Here is a 12,167-nt window from a genome sequence, read left to right on the forward strand (position 1 = left end):
ACCCTTTCCCTTTCTAGGACTCGCCATTCTCTGCCATCCCTCTTAGCCTTGAACTGGCCTGCTGTTTGGGTAAGCCAGCGTAGGCCAGTCTTTCCGCCACTGCTACTTCCCGACAAGCACAACTAAGTCAGGACAGGGATTATAGACAGCAGCCAGGCTTTCAAAATCATTGCTCAAGGGCATGGACGTTTGTCTATAAATCCTTAACTAGCCTTCTTTTCTCTTTCTCTTCTTGTTCTGCTCCTCCAACCTGGGACATGGTTCAGACCTACGGGGGCTGGTAGGTCTCACTTTATCAGTGGGGTGGGGTTCTTGGGGTTGGGAGTTTGCTCATTGTTAGGAACACCCGCTGAGAGCACCTTGGAAAAGCAGGGACTGCCCGGTTTTCCTGCTTCTACCTGGGTATGCTCCTCCCAGAACTTATTCCAAGAGTGTAGGCTTCTTCCTTAGAGTTTCCCTTTGTATGCTCTATATGGGTTTTGGGAATGGGGTTTTATAGACTTTGAGGGATTATAAAGAGATAGACTGCCTGGGATAAAAGTCTTCGGTTACGAATACTTTTGTCCTATTTGTAAGTGATCTTTTACCACTAGGAGGCTAGTGGTCTCTGGCCTGGTCCTGGGAAAAAATTCTTGCCATTTATTGCTTAGGGCCAAGGGCTTTGTCTCATGTAGTCCTCACAATAACCCTAGAACACAGGGATTATTTCCTCATTTTTTCCCACAAGAAAAAACTGAGGTTCAGAAGGGTCCAGTAACTTCTCTGAGGCCGCAGAGCTAGCAGATGGCAGGTGTAGGAAACCAGGGCTGCGAGTCCCTGCATAAGAGGCAGAATTACTCGTGTTCACTCCGGTCTAGGCCCAGCTGGGCCAGTGAGTTCTTAGGAAGTTAACTTGGCTCCTGTTGCCTTGTGTCTGGTCTCACCAGAGCCTCTCAAGCAGGGAGGACAGTCCATGGCAAACCTGTCAACTCGGACTCTCCCGGGGCCTGCCCTGTCCCCTGGCAATCACATGTGGAGCAGTCACTGGGGCGTGTCTCATATCTGTAGGCCTTTCCTTTCAGAGGTATATTCGGGTATCTTACCTTCATATATGGCTGGTTCTGTCAGCAGTGTTTATAAAGTCATCTTCAAGTGTTTAATTGAAAAGGAATACCAAAGAAAAAGAAACACCCCACGGTCCTTTGGAGAGAAGGGGCAAAGGATGCCCAACTTTCCTGATTGCCCCCCCATCCGCCCCTTATGCTGGGTGCGGTGTCAGGGAGGTGGCAGGATGTAGAAGAAGCAGGAGGGATTTGTAATCAGAGAAGGCTGTTTTGATTCCCGACTCTGCCCCCATTGGGAGGATCTCAGGCAGGTTACTTTACCTCCCTTCGCCTCAGTTTCCTCATTTGCAAACAGTGAAAGGGACACAGATTTCTCAGAGTTATTGGGGAAAGCAAATAAGTGTGCAGCACAGACTAGGCCTTTTAAGAACGATCAGCCTCTCTAGGCCTGCTTGCAGCGCTGTTTTAAAGGAGACTGATGGGGAAGCAGGCTCTGAGCTGTAATCCATCCAAGACCAAGTCCCAGTAACAGGGGAGTGCTGTGCAAGCGGAGCGGGGCAGACGAAAAATGGGGGCTTTGAATCCTTTGCAATTACATAATAAACTCTTAGTCCAGGCTCGATTGGAAGCTTTTCTCCTGAGTCCAAAAAGCCTTGTTCTCAAATCTCAGGAAGTTTCTTCCTAAGAAAAAAAAAATAAGGGGGGGGGGGGGAAGCCCACCTCCAGGTGAATCTGAAGGAAGCGAAAACCAGAGCAGACGTCGCCTTGCAGTGTACACGCGTGTGTGAGAGGGGTGTTCACACGTGTGTGCACTCGGGTACGTAGTGGGAGGGAGAGAGGGGAAAGCGAGACCTATTCCCAGACTGAGCTCCTCTCACAACACCAGGCTCTGTGCAGTAAAAGTGCTTTAGAAATCTGGAGAGTAAACGATCACTAAACATTGTTCTTGAAGCTGTTTTTCACACAATGATTGATTTACCGGTTCCTGAGGTGTTTGGGCCGACTACAGTACACTGTCCACTGGCATACAGCTTGAGATTTAAGCTTCCTTTCTCCACTCCCTCCTCCCACCCTCCCGTCCTCTCTTGGGGACAGTTCCCTCCTTGGGCCCTCCCTGCTTTGGCCCAGCCCACCATTTAGAAGACTCGGCCATTCCTAAGAGGCTTTCCCTTGCTCGCCTTCTGCCCTAGCAACTCGGCCTTGCAGCTGCTTCAGAGCTCTGGAATTACAAAGCAATTCCTGAGTCCCGCAGGCCCAGCTCTGGGGCCTTCTTTCCCTCATTTGTCCCAAATAATGGCCTCTAATTGCTATTAACATTCCTCTCTAGCAGAAACATACTGCACGTCTGTGGTCAGCCTATGATCTACTGTGACCACCAGCCCTCTGCTTCCTATTGCACTGGGAATGTTGTGCTCTCTTCCATTTTATACCCAGAGGTTTGCTTTTCCTCTCGTGGCATGCCAGTTGGCTTGCAGCTTCTTATATTTCTAACCTGTTCTGTCACTGGTTGCAGGGAAACAATCTCAGTGGGGTAGATCGCCCTCCATCTTCCATTCTTTCCAGCCAAAGAGAACTTTGCCTTACTTCTTTGCTGATATTTACAAAACGTAGGTAACTAATTTTGATAGCCAGAAGAGGCAGAGGTAGGACTGCAGAGTGGAAATCGTAAGGAGATAGATTTCAACTCCACCGAGAAAAGAACTCACTAACAACTGGAGCTGGGAACAAGTGCAGCAGGCCATGCCAGGTGTGGGTATGCGACGTGGAAGGAGAGCTGTGCACAGCCGCTCCCCAGGAGGTGGAGGCGAGGGGTCAGAGGCGGAGCCACCACGTGGCAGGTGTGCTGAACGCAGTCTTGCCTCTAGGGCCTCTTTTAACACTGCTACCATCTAATTCCATGAAAATCTTTTACTGGATGCCAGAAATCCACCTGAAAGTTTAGGTTTTTTGCCTATTTTTGAACTTTTCCCATTTATGAATGTTCTAAATGCTAATCTTGTTTGTCAAGCCACAGGACAGTGTCTAGATGGTTTTCACCATTCTGGTTACTAATGGAAAGAATAAACTCCATTCGTATGAACTTCCTGATTCTTATCATCTACTCGGATGGAGGAAACCACTGTTCTTATCTCATGGATGGGACAGCCACAGAATGGCTAAGTAGGAAAGCTGATCTCTTTCGGATTCCCAGAACGCTTAACTACCCAACTTGCTCACCCAACCACCATCCATCTCTCTGTCCTCTCCATGTTTATTGAACAATTATTATGTGCCTGGTACTGCGTGGAATAAAAAAATGACTCAGATACTGACTTCTTAAGGAGCTAATGGTTTAAGAGGAGAAATAAGAAAGATACATAAATAAATATAACAGGACTAGGGAAACTTTTTCTATGAAAGGCCAGATAGTAAATAGTTCAGACTTTGCAGATCACATATGGCCTCTGTTGCATATTCTTATTTGATCCTTAACCATTACCCTACCCCACCCCGCAATATGTAAAAATGTAAGAGCCATTCTTGGTTCTGGGACCGTACATAAATGGCCTGTGTGCTGGATTTGGCTTGTGGACCCTCGTTTGCTGGCCTTTAAGCATGTAATAAGGTATAAAGTGATAACCTTTTGTTGAGCCAGAAGTTTCATTTGAAGTAGGTTTTTAAAGATGGGTTTGATTGACACTTTGGAAATGGGGAAGGGGTAAGCTAGGTGGAAGGAGCGCAATTACAAGTGAGCCCGTTTTCTCTTTTTAGAGCAGAGGTTTTCAAAGCATGGGCAGTATCACCTGGGAACTTATTACAAAGGCAAGTTTTCAGGTCCACAGTGGTTCTCAAACTTTGGCATCTGTGAGAATCACCTGGAGGGTTTGGAAAACAGATTCCTGGGCCCCACCCCCAGATTTCTGATGCTGCTAGTCCAGGGACCGTACTCTGAGAACAATAGTCTCAAGGAATATCTTGTTCTGTCTGCATAGAGGGCACAGATGCTTTGCAGAGCACCTGGTTCATTCCACTTAGTGCCTGGACTCAGAAAGGGGCTCAGAGCCACTGGAGATCGGGTGACAGCTCTTTCCCCCCCATAGCAGGAGCCCTGAGTCTTGTTAGGCTCACGCACTGGAGGCAGCAAGTGCTTGTGGGGGGCTGTGCGGTTAGGTTATTTCTGTCTGGATCTTGGTTATTGGCATACATTCTCGTTTGCTCCTGATACATTTCTGTATTTTTGCCACTGCTATAAAATGGTCCTCTTGGCATTATTTTGGGGACTACCTCCTTTGACCAGTTTTAAAAAAAAAAGAAGAGGAAGAGGGTGTTTCTATTTTAGCATTTAGATTAAATGACTTCTATAAAGTCAGATGTGGGGCTCAGAGAGGCTGGGCTGAGGAGGGGGAAGCCAGAGAGTACACAGAGGAATCTCAGAGGAGGCTACGGGAAAGCAGACACGGGAGGAGTCATTAATCTGGGAGACAATGAATGGCAAAAGGCAATTAGCTTGCCTGGGGTTGTAGCAAGCCAATGAAGTATGCAGTATGGCAACTGAGGGTCTAGTGTAAGGGCAGGGTCATTGCTAGGGAACTCAAAAGGAGGATAAGATAAGGGAGGTCAGGGGGTGGGAAAGCCATCTGGGGCTGGCGGGAAGGGAAAGGAAATCCCTCACGGTCTCCATGGATATTATTAACCAGTGGAAGTGTCCAGGTGTAGCCATATACTTGTCAGGGTACCACATGCTGTTACGCTGGGAAACAACCTTGAAAATGAACCAGGTGCTTCAGTGCATGTGCACACACACCAATGCACACGCACCACACACCTGCGTGCACACACGTGTGCACAGACACACAGACACAAATGCTCTCTTTACATTCCTCTTCAGCCACCTGCCCCGTCTAGCGGGGTGGAACGGTAGGCTGAGGACCGCCCGGCTGAATAACGGGAGGACCACACGCCTGAACGCTGACGGAGTTTCAGCAGACACAATTGTGAACTTCATTCAGTTTATGGGGCTTCCTTCCACATTGTAAAGCATGCTCGCTTTTTTCTCCGTCCCACGCCTCATTCACATGCGCATTCTCACGCTCTGCTCCTTGCGGGCGCTCAATAGCCACGCTAATGGATTCTTCTCTGCCTACACACGTTCTCGAGACACATTCATTTATTCATCCTCACTTGGAGTCATTTTCATATATTAAACACTACATCCTGCTTCTAAAAATCACTTCAAATGTCAAAGTTGCTTCCATAGCTTCTGCTCCTGCTGTCTGCAGAAACTGCTAGCTTTGTCATTCTTATAAAAAAAAAAGAAGAGGAACCAATATTGGCCTGACTGAGTAAAGAGCCCAACCCAAAGCAGATTGTCCTACCGTGGGATGCAGGTTTGTGGCTGTGGTGTCCCCGCCTTCAAGACCATCCCATTTATCTCTCTTTGTTTCACTCCCTCTCTCTTCCTGCACAATGCTGCAATCACACACATACTCCGGGTTGGAAAAAAAAAAGGACAGCCTAATTTCCTGATGATTATGTTGTTACCTAGCAACAGCCAATCAGGGGCTGGGCTTTTTGCCTGCAGTATTTCATGCAAATAGTTTGGAGAAATTGCAGGGTAACCCAGCCTGCTTAGTCTGTCTTCTCAGGGGACACATTACAGAATAAAACCAACCCAAAAGGGGACTATTGAAGTCAGGCACATGCTGCAGATAGCAGGCCATCTGATCTCTTTCCTTCATCCCCTCTCTGTTGTACCCCCTAACAAAAGCCTGCAGGTTCCACAGACAGACACTCAGGGAGGCCAAAAAGTTGAAAAGAGGCTCATGAGCCACCATCCTTTACCCTGGATTTCTGTCCTTAATAACTACAACTCAGAGCAACCTCTAATATTCTGGAAACTATACCGTCCTGGGAAGGTGAGGAATACCACATTCTCAGTAGCTCAGTCAGGGGAGGGCATGAAGGAGAATCCTGCACAGCCCTCCTGTCCAGAAAAGAGCTAAAACCTAGCACTTCTAGCCTGATTTAAGAGCCTCATCTACATCCACGCTGGCTGATCTATCAGGAGAAAACCCATTGTTTACAATAGCACTCTCCCTGGTGCCAACTGGCAAATCCTCATCCAAATGTTTGAACAATGAGAGAAGCCACATCACTCGTAAGACCCCTTCAAGAGATGTTTCTATGCTTGTTTTCCCAACAAGTACCGAGCATTTGATGTAAAATGCTATCAGGAGCCATGATACTGACTTTGGGTAAGGTCCAGGGGCTGGATCACGCAGATCTGGACTGGAATAAAAAGTGTAGTCGGAAGACAGTGTCCAGGTCTGTCCCCTCTGGGAGAGTGGGCCAGGCTTCAGATGGTAGGAATCAGATTTCAGTAGTTCGTTTCGTTGTTGTTGACTCAATGCTCAGTAATCCAGCGTGAAGGCAAGAAAAGACTGTGACCTCAGCTGCTGGATAGCTCCTCACGGTGCCCCTATTGCGGACTTTAGCAGGCCGTCTTGGGAAGGTGTGTTGTTGGCTATACAGGGACAGTGCATAGAAATTTCGATCAGCCCGTCACCACAAGGATGGAAAAAGAGTTCAAATTCCCTATCTCGTTGAGTTGTAGCTTCTACATATTTGCTAAGATGGAGATGATTATACTCCAATCATTATACAAAGGTGGTGACAGCTCTCCAATATTTGACACTCACAGCCTTACCACTGAAAGCCATATTACAGAACACGCCCCCCAAACAAACAATGCCCCCCCAAAACCTGTCAATGTGCCTTTGTTCAGAAAGGCAGAGTTAAAGAACTCCATGCATCTGTAGGGTTGGATAACTCTTCCCACCTTGGTTTATAGTAATTTCAGAAAATTCTTTGAGTCAGGCACTTTTATCCCTATAACCTTGGAATACATATCATAAACCCCATTTTACAGAAGAGGAAACTGATGAGTGACTTGCTCAAGCTGTATAGTTATAAAGTGGCAAAGCTGGGATTAAAAAGCAATGTCCAAATCATGCCTGATCATGCCCAGGTCTTTATAGCAAAAACATAGAGGGAAAAAGGTCAGCAACAGAAAGATACCTTTCAAAATTTAAAAAAAAAAAAAAGGATTTTTTTTGCATTTATTATAGGTACCCAAAGTTATTTCAAATTGTGTTTACTGCTAAACCTTCAGTGACTCCTATCTCTTTTTTGCACATTTGAACCACCAGATAAGCATGTCAGAAATAGGTATGCCTGAGTCCCACTCCATACCAATAAATTAAGAATTTCTGGGGGTTACAGAAGAGGCAGTGTTTTTTTTTGTTTTTGTTTTTTTTTAAGAGAGAGCAAGCAAGAGGTGGAGAGAAGCAGAGGGTGAGAGAGAGAACCATAAGCAGGCTCCTCACCCAGTGTGGAGCCCAATGCAGACTCGATCTTATAAGCCTGCGATCATGACCTGAGCCCAAATCAAGAGTTGGATACTTAATGGACTGAGCCACCCAGATGCACTGGCAGTGTTTTTATTTTTATTTTATTTTTCTAAAAGATTTTATTTATTTACTTATTTATTTGACAGACAGAGATCACAAGTAGGCAAAGAGGCAGGCAGAGAGAGAGAGGGAAGCAGGCTCCCTGCTAAGCAGAGAGCCTGATGTGGGTCTTGATCTCAGTATCATGGGATCATGACCTGAGCTGAAGGCAGAGGCTTCAACCCACTGAGCCACCCAGGCGCCCCGCTGGCAGTGTTTTTAAAGAGCTTCCTAGGAATAGCATGGCACTTTGGAAAATGGTCTGGTAGTTTCTTATGTAACTAAATATACATCTACCTCCATTCCTAGGAATTTTTTGAAGCAAAATAAAAACACATGTCCACAAAAAGACTTGTACAAACATGTTGCTCGCAGCTTTATTCATACTAGCTAAAAAAATTGTGGTATATTCATACTATAGACTACTATGCAGCAATAAAAAGGAATAAACAATTGATGTTGGCAACAAAAACAGACAAATCTCAAAAATAATATGCTGATGTCCACAATAGCCAAACTACGTTAAGAACCTAGATGTCCATCAACAGATGAATGGATAAAGATGTGGTATATATATATACAATGGAATATTATGCAGCCATCAAGAAAACAAAATCTTGGGGCGCCTGGGTGGCTCAGAGGGTTAAGCCTCTGCCTTCGGCTCAGGTCATGATCTCGGGTCCTGGGATCGAGCCCCGCATTGGGCTCTCTGCTCAGTGGGGAGCCTGCTTCCTCCTCTCTCTCTGCCTGTCTCTCTGCTTACCTGTGATCTCTGTCTGTCAAATAAATAAAATCTTTAAAAAAAAAGAAAGAAAATGAAATCTTGCCATTTGCAACGATGTGGATGAAACTAGGGGGTATTATGCTGAGCGAAATAAGTTAATCAGAGAAAGACAAATATCATATGATCTCCCTGATAGGAGGAATTTGAGAGGCAGGATAGGGAAGTTGTGAGGGGAAGGGAGGAAAAAAATGGAACAAGATGGAACTGGGGAGGGAGACAAGCCATAAGAGACTCTTAATCTCAGGAAACAAACTGAGGGTTGCTGGGGGTGAGGGGAAGGGATAGGGTGGCTAGGTGATGAACACTGGGGAGGGTATGTGATATGGAGTGCTGTGAAATGTGTAAGCCTGGTGATTCACAGACCTGTACCCCTGAAGCAAATAGTACACTATATGTTAATAAAAAAAAAAGATCAAAAAATGGTATGCTGGATGACAAAACAAAAAAACAAACCCTTATGCAAGAGTACAATCGGAGCAGTTCCACTTATATGATGTTCTAGGAACAGGAAAAATTAATCTATGGTGGGAAAAATCAGAGTGATGGTTGTCTCTGCAAGTAGGGGGTGGGAGTGGGGGTAGGGAGTGACTGGAGAGGGGGCGTGAGGAAACTCCTGGTGAGGGCAGTGTTCCAGAGACCGAGAGTTGTTTTATATGGCTGTGCTCATTTGTCAAAACTCACAAATGGTGTACTTCAGATTTGTGCCTTTCACTGTTAGTCAGTTTTACCTCAAAAAAAAAAAAAAAAAAAAAAAAGAAAAGAAAAGAAACAAATACTGAACTCTAATGACATGCATGCTAAAGTACTTAGGGGTGAAATATACTGATGCTTGCAACCACTCTGAAATGTGTGACAAGACGTAAGATGGACTGAGGAGTGGACAGATGGATGGCGAGTTGGACAGATATATGATAAGGCACGTATGGCCCACTATTAATTATAGAATCTAAATACATGTAATGTGCACTGGGTAATTTTTTTCAACTTTTTGGTATATTTAAAATTTTTCAGAATGAAATTTGGGGGGAAGCTCCCCATGTGATTCCAATGAGCAGACATGGGGATAAAAGATAAATTTCAATTCTCTTAGTTGACAAGGATGAATGAATAATGAATGATGTGCCCCGAATTTCCAGAGTTGATTGTAATCATAACCTCCCACCCCCAACACACACATGAAAGAAAAGAAAAACAGTCAGAATTCCTGGAATAAATATCCAGGTTGCAACAAGATGTCTAGGGTCAGGCAAAACCTTGCAGAGACACTAGGCCCACTTCCCACTGGACTCACGTAGGACACCTCACTCAACGTACGGTCTGATGGGACAAAATACTTGTAATCAGGACAGGTCTGGAAAATCTGGGCAATGTTATATTTATGCTCTAGAACTAAAAACTGCAAACCAGCCTCAGCCAGTATGAGGGGAAAGTGCTACTTACCACTCTGTCTATGGCTTAAAAGCTCTTAGTTAGCCCCTGACCCCCCTCCAGGGCTTACACCTCTGATCTTCTCAGACTCTGTAATTTCTGTAGCTCCACTTCCCCCTGGCGGCCCGCAGATCCACAGGGAGAGCGGGGTCAGGTATTTAGGGAGGAAGAAGCTGGTGTGGGGTGTCCCAAGGGAACTGAGTGGACAGCTGACTCCAGCAGGGTGGGGAGAGAGCGACGGAGGACAGAAGGGAAATAGTGCTGTCAAGTGTAATATGGAGGGAGCCCCTAGTCCCTGAGCTGCCCCATTTATTCTGCATAATTGCTTCATTTCCACTGGCAGTGTATCTCAAAATGAATTTCATTACTGGTGCCTTGGATATCATATTGATTACCAGTTTCATCGATTCTTATCTTGCTAATTAGCATATAAATTAGCCATTTGGGGGAAGCATTAGGCAAAATTGAATTTTCTCCTTAATCTTCTTTCAGAAGGTAAATGAAAATGGATGTGGCCTGTGAAGGCCCATGGCCTTCCTATGACACAATCTACGTGTTTTCACAGCCGAGGAACCCTCTTGTTGAGGGATGGAGGAGATTCATGGAAGAAGCCGTCCTACCCCATCTTACTGCAGTCAGAGCCCCTTAAGAGTTATCAAGAGAATCTGAGACTGAGGATAGGTCTCTAAGTGGAGATGTGTTTCTCTGAGCTGATAGCCAGCAGCGTCTGTCTCCCACATACACACAAGAGAAGGTTCCGTGATGCAGTAATCCCTGTGGTGTCCTCTCCCAAGCCTGGAACCCAAAACACCATTCTGCTCTCTGGTTGGGCGGCAAGACGAGGGCTCTGGGGCCAGATGGTCTGGATCTGGCTGGGAATGCCTCCTCTGCCAGCTGTGTAATCTTAACCTCTCTAAGGCTTAGCGCCCTAATCTGTAAAATGGGGACAATCACTGCACTGACTTCACTGGGTAGCTGTGAGGAGTGAGAGAGAGAGGCTCAGCCTGGCACGTGGCACACAGGAGAGCCCACAGAATGTTAGCATTCTCCAGCAGAGAAGAATCTTGGGAAACTGGACATCAAGCGTTCTCCAGAGGGAGCTGCTCAGCATCAAAGTAATCCTTACTCCAAACTCCCAGGTGCTCAGTCCCTAGAACAGTCCTTTGTCCCGTAGTCACAGACCATTAGTCATGCCATCTCAGTCCTTAGGATCTTGGTAGGCTCACATCACCAGAGCAGGTTGAAAAGGAAGAATCCTGGGCCCATCCTGAGGCGGGATACAACTGGCATCTTTATTGTAACAAGATTCCCAGGTGTTTCATATGCATATTCCAGGCAATTCTTATCATATCAAAATTTGAAAAGCCCTGTTTCAAGTCATCCCAGCTGGGGACTGAAAGTCTGCATCCCTCCCCACATTCCTAAGCTGCAACCCTACCCCCCAGTGTGTTGGCCTTAGGAGGTGGGGCCTGGAGACAGTGAGTAGGGTTACATGGTTGTGCGGGTGCGGTCTTGAGAAACAGGATTAGTGCCCTTCTAAGAGCTAGCAAGAGCTTGCCTCCCCTGCTTGGCTCCCTGCCTTGGAAGGATGCCACCCAGTTGGCTGCCTGTAATCCAGAGAGGGCTCTCATCAGCCCTGAAGACCCCCTGGCACCTTGACTTCAGACTTCCAGCCTCCAAAACTCTAAGAAATAAATTCTGGTCCTTTCTAAGCCACCAGTTTATGCCATTTTGTTGGAGTGGCCCAGGCTAAGACATCCCCTTCGTTAAAGTCTTGCACAGTCAGAGAAGAAAGGGCCTTGGAGATTAGCTGCTCAAATACGGCAGCTCAGGGAGTTAAGGTAAGTCACCTAGACTCACTCAGTCCATGGTAGAGCCTGGATGAAGCTTTCGGTTCCCCCATGCTAAGGCTAGCCCAGGTTCTGCAGGGCCTTCCTGAGGCTGGGGGGTTCTGCTCCCTCCCCTTGCAGTGGCCTCAGTGGTGGGCTTTTCCCCCCAGCCTGAGCTGCATCCATAATGAGCTCTGGAAGGAGGAACTCTGTTGGACTTCGTTGGGAGCTGTGAGGCCTGGTTACTCAGATGACCTCACTGGAGGAAACCGATATGATGGAGGGGTATACGGAAGAGCATTCTTCTCACCCTTGATAACCTCTGCAGACTCCTGCCCTCGGAACTGCAGATGCCTCAGGTAAGGACCCACGGGAGCCACTTGCCCTGACGCCCCACAGAGGGTACCTAGGTGGCCCGGGGCAGGGGTGGGCAGCTGGGAGATGGGGTGGGAGGAGGCCCGTTTTCCACTCGATACTCTTTTCTTTACCATTTTGTTCCCTATGCATGTAAAACATATTCAGAAATTGGTTAGTTAATAATAATTTTAAAAAAGAATGCCTCAGATAGAAAAGCCATGAAAAACAATAGCCCATC

General features: G+C 46.5%; 1 protein-coding gene and 1 long non-coding RNA gene across 5 annotated transcripts in view; one reads left to right on the forward strand and one right to left on the reverse strand.

The window, feature by feature from the left end:
• Window positions 1-12,167, reverse strand: part of PHC2 (polyhomeotic homolog 2) — a 115,121-nt gene that overhangs the window by 65,619 nt on the left and 37,335 nt on the right. The window lies entirely within an intron of this gene.
• The window catches only part of LOC309841989, a 29,479-nt gene that overhangs the window by 15,661 nt on the left and 1,651 nt on the right, over window positions 1-12,167 (forward strand). Inside the window, exon 2 of the long non-coding RNA XR_014299432.1 lies at window positions 11,743-11,931. This is a non-coding gene — a long non-coding RNA (uncharacterized lncRNA). The remainder of the gene's footprint in view (window positions 1-11,742; window positions 11,932-12,167) is intronic.

This window comes from Mustela nivalis (assembly GCF_964662115.1).
Source record: "Mustela nivalis genome assembly, chromosome: 10".
NCBI classification, from domain to species: domain Eukaryota; kingdom Metazoa; phylum Chordata; class Mammalia; order Carnivora; family Mustelidae; genus Mustela; species Mustela nivalis.